General features: G+C 38.3%; 1 pseudogene; it reads right to left on the bottom strand.

Moving 5' to 3' along the window:
• Positions 1-2772: 2772 nt before the first annotated feature.
• LOC103727089 overlaps positions 2773-10739 on the bottom strand; it is a 9916-nt pseudogene continuing 1949 nt past the window's right edge.

The raw sequence follows: 10739 nt of genomic DNA, 5'->3' as shown, positions 1-10739 counted from the left end.
TGATATTAGAAGTTAGATTGCAACTAGTTTCTTTGTTGAGCTTTGTCATTAATTTTGTCATTTTGGTTATGATCCTGAGCCTTTCATTGCTGTGCCAGCTCTTCAACTCTTTGTTATTAATTTTAATAGTTGTTCAGGTGATTCTTTTGAGGGTTCTGTGTATCAAAACATATCTTTTGCAAATAAAAAAATCAAAAAAAAATATTTCTCAGCCATTTGTATTTCATCTTTTGAGAACATACTGTTTAGTTCCATACCCCATTTTTAACTGGGTTCTTTGCTTTCTTAATGTTTAGTTTTGTTAGTTCTATATTCTAGACACTAACCTTCTGTTAGATGTATAACTGTTAAAATTTTTTCCGACTATGTAGCTTCCATCTTCACTTGAATAATGGCGTCCTTTGTTACATAGAAGCTGTTTGGTTTCATGAAGACCCATTTGTCAACTTAATGACTACATTATTGGGATCCTGTTCAGAAGGCCTTTTCCTGTGCCAATAAGTTTAAGCATATTCCCTACTTTCTCTTCTATCAGACTCAGGGTATCAGGACTTATGCTGAGGTCCTTGAGCAATTTTGAGTTGAGTTTTGTGCATGGGGGAAGAGTTAAAGATCTAATTTCATTTTTCTACATGTTTCTATGCAGTTAGACCAACACTGTTTGCTGAAGGTACTGTCTTTTCTCCCATGTGTGTTGTTGGTATCTTTGTTTAAAATCAGTTAACTGTAGTAGTGTGAGATTATTGACAGTAAGACCCTATTTTAGTGCTGAAAACACCTCATTCTTGAGTCATTGACCACAGAGAAATCAAGCTGGTGTTGACTTTGAGACTTCATCCCTACTGGCTAGCTTTCATAGTACTAGAAAGTGCTGTGCATGATATCAGAGGAGAAAAGTAATCATCCATCTTACACAGCTGTGAACCCTGTAAACTACTGCAACAAGTGGCCTGGAAAGACAAGCCCATTGGTGCAATAGTGGCACAAATGTCGTGGAAGTAACCAAACACTTTTTTTTATTGGATTTAAGGGCCTGATTCACAAGATGGCACCATTACTAAAACCAAGAACCCATGTCTAGACAGGCCCTAGCAGAGGACCAAATACTATTATTCTGTCAAATGAACATAGCATAATACTGACTTCTAATGACTTTTCATTATACCCATAAAGTAGTACATCCCTCAACCTTCATTAGACAGGCTTCTTTTTGCAGTAGATGGTGATTAACATACAGATTCACAACTGGTCAATATGTAGAGAATAAAGGATTGCAAATTGCTCAGCCTTAAATGGAACATCTATATCACATCCCTACCCTAAAGGCTCAGGAATCATTGTGGAAAAGGGGAAAGAAATATTGAAAGAGTCAGAGGTGGTGAATGACTGCAGTGAAGCAGTGTTTTCTGGACACAACAAAGCAGTTGCACATATGAACGGACAGCAGTATGTCAGCAAGCACAAGATCTGTACAGGCTCAAGCCAGACAAAACTCAAGGGTGAAGGATGAAGGTGGGCACAAAGTCTTAATGAGCTACTGGCAATTGATAGTTGCTGGGAGAGGGAGAGTCTGTTTTCTTTAAGGGTGTGGCCCCTGGTAGGTTGACCAGCCTCTAGGGCGTGCCCCAACCCCTGACAGTGTATGGGCAGCACAAATTTAACTCAATAGGTTTTTTTAAAAAGAGAGAGAACACTGGGGCTGGAGAGATGGCTCAGTGTTTAAGAACGCTGGTTGTTCTTGCAGAAGACCTGGGTTCAAATCTCAGCACCCACATGGCAGCTAACAACTGTCCATAACTCCAGTTTCAGGGGATCCGACAGCCTCCTCTGTCCTCCGCAGGCATTGCACGACACAGGTGCACTTACCTACATGCAGGCAATACATGCATACACATAAAATAAAATTAAATAAATAAATAGAGAGAACACAAAGTTAAGTAATGTTCTAGTTTGTTTCTTCATTGCTGTGGCAAAACACTCTCACCAATACAAACCTGGGGAGGAAAGGGTTTGTTCAACTTACATCTCCCAGGTCACAGTTCATCTCTGAGGGAGCCCAAGGTAGGAACTCAGGGCAGGAACCTGGAGGCAGGAGCTGATGCACAGGCCATGGAGGAATGTTGCTTACTGGCTGGTTCCCCTGGTCTATGCTCAGCCTACTTTCTTATACAATGCAGAACGACCTGTCCAGAGTGGCAAAACCCACAGTTTGCTGGGTCCTCCCACATCACTCAGTAATCAAGAAAATGCCCCGCAGACATGGCCACAGGCCAGTTCAAGGGAGGCAATTCCCCAATTAGGCTCCTGCTACCCGGGTGTGTCAAGTTACAACCAAAGCTATCCAGTACAGGTGAGTAGGGAAGGAGTGGGGGTGGATCTGGGAGGAGTTGTGTGAGGGGCAGCAAATATGATCAGAATATACTATGAAATTCTCAGAGAACTAATAATAATGAGAAAAAATCTTAAATAATTTATGATCACTATGAGGACAGAAGGAGCCATTTCTTATTTACACGGACATAGTAATAATTTTAACAGTTTAAAAGTGTTTCATGCTTGTGCCTAAAAACTTCATTCCTATAAATGTAGTCTTTGTGTAGCACAAGACCAACAAAACAGTAGAAATGAGCCACAACCTCCAATCTCACTTTCTATACTTCACTACTTATTCCCTGCTCTGGGAATTTCATTTGCTTTAATGAAAGAATAACTATTTAATGGACAAATTAATGAATTGAAATGAGAGTCTGAATGCAATCTTTTACAAATGCTCTAAGTGTATGCCAAAATGTAGCAGGCCTAAAAGTGCAATACCAGGAAAGTGTCAGACAGGAAAACACCTTTCCTACAAGTCAAGTCACCACATGAGATTTTCACATGAATTTTCACTCACTGAGAACTGATGAATTGCTGGAATATAGTATATTTCAATAAACCAAGAAATATCATTAAATGAATTTCCCACATAACTTTTATTATGTAAGACTCTAGTAGGGTTTATCTTTGGGTGTTGCTAAGACAAATGAATAGCCAAGATACTTTGGACAAATTTAAACCCTACAGCAAACATTTGCAGAGCCCCTTTCATCTCCATGACTTGTTGTTGTTGTTGTTGTTTTGTACTGTTCATTGTTTAGAAGTTTCCAATCCCTGGAATGCAAACGGTTATTTTGTTTTGTTCCTTATTTCAATAACACTTTCCCCAGATATATTCATATGGATATTTTTCTTTGAGGAAAACTCTCACAATGTTTCCCTGACTGACTTTGAATCCACTGTGTAGGCCAGGCTGACCTGAACTTGTAATCGTCCTACCTCTGCCTCCCAGGTGCTAGAATCACAGGACTACACCACCATGTCTGGCTCCCAGATTAAAATCTTGGCATGTTCCTCTTGCTGTCTGGTCATCTCCCTAGAAAGACCTTATGTTATTACTATATAAAATGTTCATATTCTCTGATACACCATAATTCCTGAAGCCTGCTTCTTCTTCTCTAAGGCACTATTATCGCCAGATATATGTGTCTGTTTGCTGCTTATTTATTCTTATTCATTTTCTAAGTCCCTTGAAGAAAAGCATATTCCTTCTTCCCTGTTGTCCAGCATAAAGTAAGAACCCAACAAATAATTTACATGGACTTTAAAAACAGTAAATTTTTTAGAAAATGCTTGCAGTCAAAGAAAGATAACATTTTCTATACAAGCATTTCAAGAGAAAATGGACATTGTAGTAGGTAGTAATAAAAAATTCAGAGGAATCATAGAAAAGGTTGTGCCAAGAAAAACTAACAAATTAAACTTCATTACAAGAGCTTTGTTCCGACTCAAGACGTTTGAAAATTGATAGCTGCAAGACTTTCCTTGCCAGCCACGGTAACAGTGGCACACAAATCCACTCCTCATCTCCATGATTGTCTTTAGCTTACTCTTTGTAGAAATGACAAATCTGAAACTCTTGTTTATGGCATAATTCTTATGGCTATCTTCTGGCATACGCAGATAAGAGGAGGATGCTGGTGTCTAACACATCTTCCATGGTTATTACATAGGCTTTGACTGCAGAGCTTTGCTGCAGATGTCACATTCACAACATAGGGGCCCAATGGCCCTTGAATAGTTTGTTGTACAGATAAGCAAGTTTCCTATAGGAAAAAATAAAGAGCTCTTTAAGAAACAATACAGAGTTCAGAAGTAAATCCACACATAGATAATCAACTGATCTTTGAGAAGGGTGCCAGGAACATACACTAGAGAAACTTGCAACAAATAGTGTTGGGTAAAATGGTCCAGGCAAAATTGGACCACTCTCTTACATGACATACAAAAACTTAACTGAAAGTGGATTAAAACTCAAACCTGAAAAACCTGAAACTGTTAAGTGTTTAGAAGAATACAGAGTTTTGTTCCTGATCAATAGCAGCTTTGGCAATTTTCTCAAATGACATCAGAAGCATGGGCAGCAGAAGCAGAAATGCACAAGCAGAACTGTATCAGACTAAGCACTTTTGCATAACAGAAAAAAGCAAAACACTCAACAGATTGCAAAAGCAACTTACAGAGCAGTAGAAAGTATTGCAAAACACATATTTCCTATAGTAACTTAATGGTTAAAAAAAAAAAAAAAAACAAAAGTAAAACAATCCAAAAGAATTCACACAAATAACTGAATGAAAAGATACGCAAAGTAGCCAGGCCTCTTGCTACAGGCCTACCATCCTAGCTACTTCCAAGGCTGAGGCAAAAGAATCAGAAGTTCAAGGCCTGACTGGCCTACAGAGTTGCGATCAAGGCCATCCTGGACAATTTAATAAGACCTTATCTCAAAATATAAAGTAAAAAGAGGGCCAGGAATATAAATCAGAGTCACAGCCCTTGCCAAATGTGTGTGAGAACCCCAGTTCAATCCCTAATATAGAAGAAATAGATAAATAAAAAGAGTCAGACATGGTGGTACACTCCTTATCCTAGCACCCATTTAGGAGGCAACAGCAAGTAGATTTCTGTGAGTTCAAGGCCAGTATGGTTTATATAGCATGTTCTAGGCCAGCCAGGGTACATAGTGAGACCATGTTTCAAACGAAGAAAATAATTGAAAAAGAAAAGAAAGGTAGCAAACTCACCATGTTTTCTGCACCAATAAAAAGAAAAAACTTGACAAACATTTTTTTCTAACTCCCAGAGAAATGCAAATTTAGACTACAATGAGACATTACCACATGCCTGTAAGAATGGCTAATACCAAAAAATAGAGACTACAGGTTTTGGTGACATTGTTTGGAAGAACCCTTTCAGCTTGTTGATGGGAATGCAAATGTAAAATGATACAAGACCTGTGGACCACAGTGTGGAAGTTCCTCAAAAATTTCAAAATAGATCTATCATATGATACCTACATCCATATGCACATACAGTTATGGGCATATGTATGAAAGAGCTGAAATCATGGCATTGAAGATACAGCCACACTTCTGTATCACTACAGAGTCCATTAACAGATGAATGGATAGTGATCTTGTCACACACACACATACATATGCATATATGCACAACAGCATATAATTCAGCCATTCAGCCTTTTAAAAACAGAAGGAAATCCTGCCATTTAAGACAACACTGATGAATCCAAAGGACATTTTGCTAAGAAAAAGAAGAAAAATACTGTATCTGAAAAAAAAGTCACAGATTGAAAGGCTCATGTACGCTACGCAAATAAATACTATAAAGCTGCTCCATAGCACCATATCTATAAATAACAATGCTGGACTTATATTTCCAAATTTGTTAAGAAATAAATCTCATGTTAGATAGTCTTATTACAATTTTTTAAAAATATCAATAAACTCTTGAGGATTTGGGGAAAACAAGCCAGGCTGAAACATTTGTTTTCTTAATTGCTTTGTGTCACATATATATATATATATATATATATATATATATAGTCTAGAATTTATTTCACTGAAATTGTTGCATAGCAGGTTTAATTCTAGTACAATTTTTAAATGAAGAAGGAAAGACTGAGAGAGGTTAATTAACACATCCCAAATTACACCCTTAGAATATAATAATCAGTTTCTTACTTTGGACTGCCCAACTGAAGACCCTGTTTGTCCACCCTTATTCTAACCACAGAGAGAGCTAAGTGTTCAGACTTAATCCCTCTGCTTTTTAAACTTAATTTTAACAGATAATTAGCAGCCAATTTGACCTTGATGGAAGAAAACATTTCTGTTAAAAATCACTACCTAGAATATAATGCTAGCAGACAGATCACTACTTACCATTGAAGCAGAATATTCATATCCTCCCTACAATATTATTCCTGCTGCTCCCAATGCAGCACTTTCACCAATCGTATGTACTAAATCCTCCTATGATAAAAGAAATATCAGGAGAAACTTCTATCAAATCATGTTTAGGCATGGATTAGTGAATAATAAGATATGTTTGTTTCTAAGTAAACAGCTATAGCAGAAGTGGAAAAGATGATTCTACATGCATTTTTAGGTTATTTCATAAATATTTCAGATGTTCCAGGCAATGCTGCAATAATGATACAAAAATAAATTATATTCCAGGTCCAGCTCTTAAAAGAATTCTTTAAAATATTGTTTAAGGTAGATACATAAAGAAGTAATTATAATACATTAATCTAATATCCATATTTGCAGTTCCACATCAAAAGTATAGATTAGAATAACTCCTAATTTTGTATGGGAAGGGTTCTTTGAACAGTTGACATTTAAGTTGTGTCTCTGAGAATGAGAATGCATTCACAAGATACACCAGAGAGATAAGGGCTGGGTTCATGTTCAGACAGAAGAAAAAAAGGCAGAGGTTCATTAAAGTAAGATTTTGTGCAGCATCCCAGAGAGTTGCCTCTTACGGTAAAGCCATAGGATTTAGGCGAGAAGTAAAAACATATGAATCCTTGTATATGAAAAGAATCCAATGCAAAGAAAATTTGTTTATTTTCAGGTGTTGAAATAATGCTGCTCCTAGAAGCCATTGCTTATTAAACAAAATTCCCAGTGTCCGATGTGGGATACCCGCTTATGACTTATTAGTCAGGGAGGTCCCAGAAGCCCCCTAAATAATAAAGATTTTTGCCATTCCTCTAAGCTGCCCACCAGAACTAGATGATAAGATACTAACTGATGAAAACATCATACACCTTGGTTGCCAAGTACAGAGATTCAAGCTGTGACTGGACTAGGAATTTCTTCCCTGCAGGCTAGTTTTCAAAGTTCTAGAAGGTGCTAGGCAGGCTATTGGGAGACAAAAGTCATTAATGGCCTTATCCAGCTGTGAAACCCATGAACCTGTCAGGTAATATGTGCCAACTGGTACAATAGTGGAACTATTTTTATGCAGTGGTGGAACTGCTCTCTGACTGGATTTGAGGCCTGCTCCACAGAAGGGAATCCATGTGTATTACTATAAATCAGGTTTTTAAAAATGATGGGAGAGGTCATAGACACTATGAGACATTTGAATATTACAAATTAGCCAAATTGACATAAAGCCAAACTGCATTCTAAATAATTATGTTTATAGCCATAGAAAAATGCTACTCTCAGCCTTCATTAGAGAACCTTCTCTTTGCAGGGAATGGCAAAGAAAGCAAAGATTCATGGCTGCTCAAGATACTGAGACTAGCTCAGTCCTAAACAGGACATTTATAACACCCCTTCTAAAGTTCAGGAACACTGAAGAGGGTCAGAAATAATGTAAGAGCCAGCAATAGAGAGAAAGGCTGCAAAATGCCATCTTCAGAGCAAGTCACAGCCATTGCAAACATGAACTCACAGCAGCTGTAGTTGCCTACACTGAACCTGCGCAAGACTGAACTTGTCAACAGTCAACCATGAATGGGAGGAGCTTATGGGACCCTACCTTCTTTGCTAATCTATTGGTTACTGATGGATTCTGGGAAAGGATCAATCATTGCCTTCAGCTTTGTACCCAATGGTGAGTCCACTGGGTTCCAGTGAATATTTCCAAACCCATGGTCATACAGATGGCCCTGATTCAAATCAATGGATCACAAAACAAACAAAAAGACATGAATGTGGGAAAGAGATTTGTAGGGAACAAATGTGGTTCATAGGAAGGAGACATGAGAGGGTAATAGGAGTAGTCAGAATGTGTTATATAAATGAATGAAGTGAACAGATGTAATTAGCAAAAGACTTCTTTACAAGCATTTGGTACTAGAAAGATACACAACTTTAATGAAAGATATTTTGGCAGTGATGAAAACAAAACATTGGACATGGATGTCAAGATGTCAGGGTCAAATCCAGCAACTAGGAGATGGTAGAAATTGTTTTGTGAAAAATGATAAAGCCCCAAAAATGCAATATCAGTCCATACAAAAGGGAAGGAACATGTTAAAGAATTATTTGGAATTTAAATACAACATTCTTTTTTTTTTCAAATACTTAATTCTTAATTACCCATTGGATCATGGGAAGGAAAACACTGGAAGAAAGAAAGCATCTAAGTGACTTTCAGGTTAAGTGACTGAGTAGATTAGATGTTGATTAAGTTGTATTCAAGATTCTAGGCTAAGGACAAAGAAGTGAAAAGCAGGGTGAGAGGGAAGGTAGAAAGAGTGATTAAGGAAATGGTCGGAATTCTTTCCTTCCTCCCAAGGTATCAGAGATTTCTTGCAAAGATGCAGTGCTAAAAGACCAAAAATGTAAGTGACCATGCCACTACCAAGCTTTATTGCATTACAGAAACATTTCAGCAAAACAGATAAGTATCTCTTATCTGAAGTGCTTGGAACGAGAACTACTTCAAATTTCTGAATTTTTCAAATTTTAGAATATCTGTAATATACATAGTAAAATGCTGTGGAATGGGAGCCAAGTCTAAACACAAAATTCACTTTGTATCTACATTTTTACTATGACCTTTCACACCTGCCATCAGATGCATAAGTTCTCATTTTACCGTACCAGGTAAGTGCTCAAAAGTTTCAGATTTTAGAGCATTTTGAATTGGGGGATTTCTGATCAGGGATGCTAATGTGTGCTAGTCTTCATACTCAGCAATTCTTCTAAGTAGTACAAGAAAAGAAATCATCCTTTCATTGTACAAATGGCACTACATTCCTTAAACATAAAGCAAGTCTGTTGCTGAGACACATTTGAAAGAACCAATAAAAAATAACTGATTTTTAAAAATTCCATTTAATAATTATGTTTCTTAGTTGCCTCCATCAGATTGGCCTATGGTGACAATGTCTGTGGGGCACTTTCTTGATTGCTAATTGATGTGGGAGGGCCCAGACCACTGTGGGTGGTAGCACCTTAGATAGGTGGGCTTATAACAAAGGTAGCTTAATGTGATTCTGCCTGTCAGTCAGTGTGCTGGATAGTTTTTCTTGCCAACTTGACACACCTGAGTAGAGAGAATTTCAGTTGAGGAAATGTCTCTATTGGATTGGACTGTGGCCATATCTATAGAGCATTTTCTTGATTGTTGAGTGATGTAGGAGGGGCCAGACCACTCTGGACAGTAGTCCTGTGCTGTATAAGAAACCAGGCTATGCACAGGCCAGAGGAGCAAGCCAGTAAGCATCGTTCCTCCATGGTCTGTGCTTCAGCTCCTGTACCCAGGTTCCAGCCTTAAGTTCCTACCCTGACTCCCCTCATTGATGAACTGTGGACTGGAAGATGTAACATAAAATAAACCCTTTCCTCCCCTCCTTAAGTTCCTACCCTGACTCCCCTCATTGATGAACTGTGGACTGGAAGATTTAACATAAAATAAACCCTTTCCTCCCCAAGTTGGTTTTGGTCAGTGTTTTTATCACAGCAATTGAACATAACTAAGATAACTAAGCAGTGTTCTTCCATGGCCTCTGCTTCAGTTCCTTCCTCCAGGTTCCTGTCTTGAGTTCCTGCCCTAGCTTCTCTTGATGACAAACTGTAACCTGAAAGCTGAAATAAACCCTTTTCCCCACCTCAGAAAAAAAAAAAGTTTTGTTTCTTAGACAATAGATGAAAATAACCCATATTGGTTGTTGGTATGTGAAGCATACAAGTCAACTGGGAAGCATCAAAACATGCTAATATAGTGTTGAGAATATTGTATACTTTTGATGAGTAGAGTATGTGGCTTATTAATTGATGAAGTAGAGATCAGAGGTGGTAGCTTATAATTTACATCAAAAGCCTAAGAGTAGGGGCTAGAGATAGCTCGGCAGTTACGAGTACCTGCTGCTCTTGTAGAAGACCCAGGTTTGATTCCTAACAACCACATCAGACAGCTCACTACCATCTGTTAGTCTAGCTCCAATGGATCTGACATCTGCTTCTGAATTCCTTAGGAGCCTGCACTCACATGTACATATACCCAAACAGAGACACACACATGGCAGCAAGTGGCAGGCATAGCAGCAGGAGTGGAAAACTGAGAGACCACATCAACAAACAAAGCAGAGAAGAGTGAACCAAAAGTGGGGCAAGACTGTGAGCCCTAAAAGCCCACCCCCAGTGACACACTTCCTCCAGCAAAAGTGTACTTGCTAAAAATTCAATAACCTCCCCAAACCGAGCCACCAACTAGGAACCAAGTACTCAAATACTTGAGCCTCTGGGGACATTTCTCATTCACACCACCACAGCTACTATAATAATAGAGTTAGTGGCTCTCAGCACTGGATGGTAATTTTCTTATGCAGCTACCTACCTAATGATTGCATCCTTACAATAATGTCCCAAGTAACA

This window comes from Nannospalax galili, unplaced genomic scaffold (assembly GCF_000622305.1).
Source record: "Nannospalax galili isolate Female #2095 unplaced genomic scaffold, S.galili_v1.0 scaffold449, whole genome shotgun sequence".
Classification (NCBI taxonomy): Eukaryota; Metazoa; Chordata; class Mammalia; order Rodentia; family Spalacidae; genus Nannospalax; species Nannospalax galili.
This window is presented reverse-complemented; position numbering and strand designations above follow the sequence as displayed.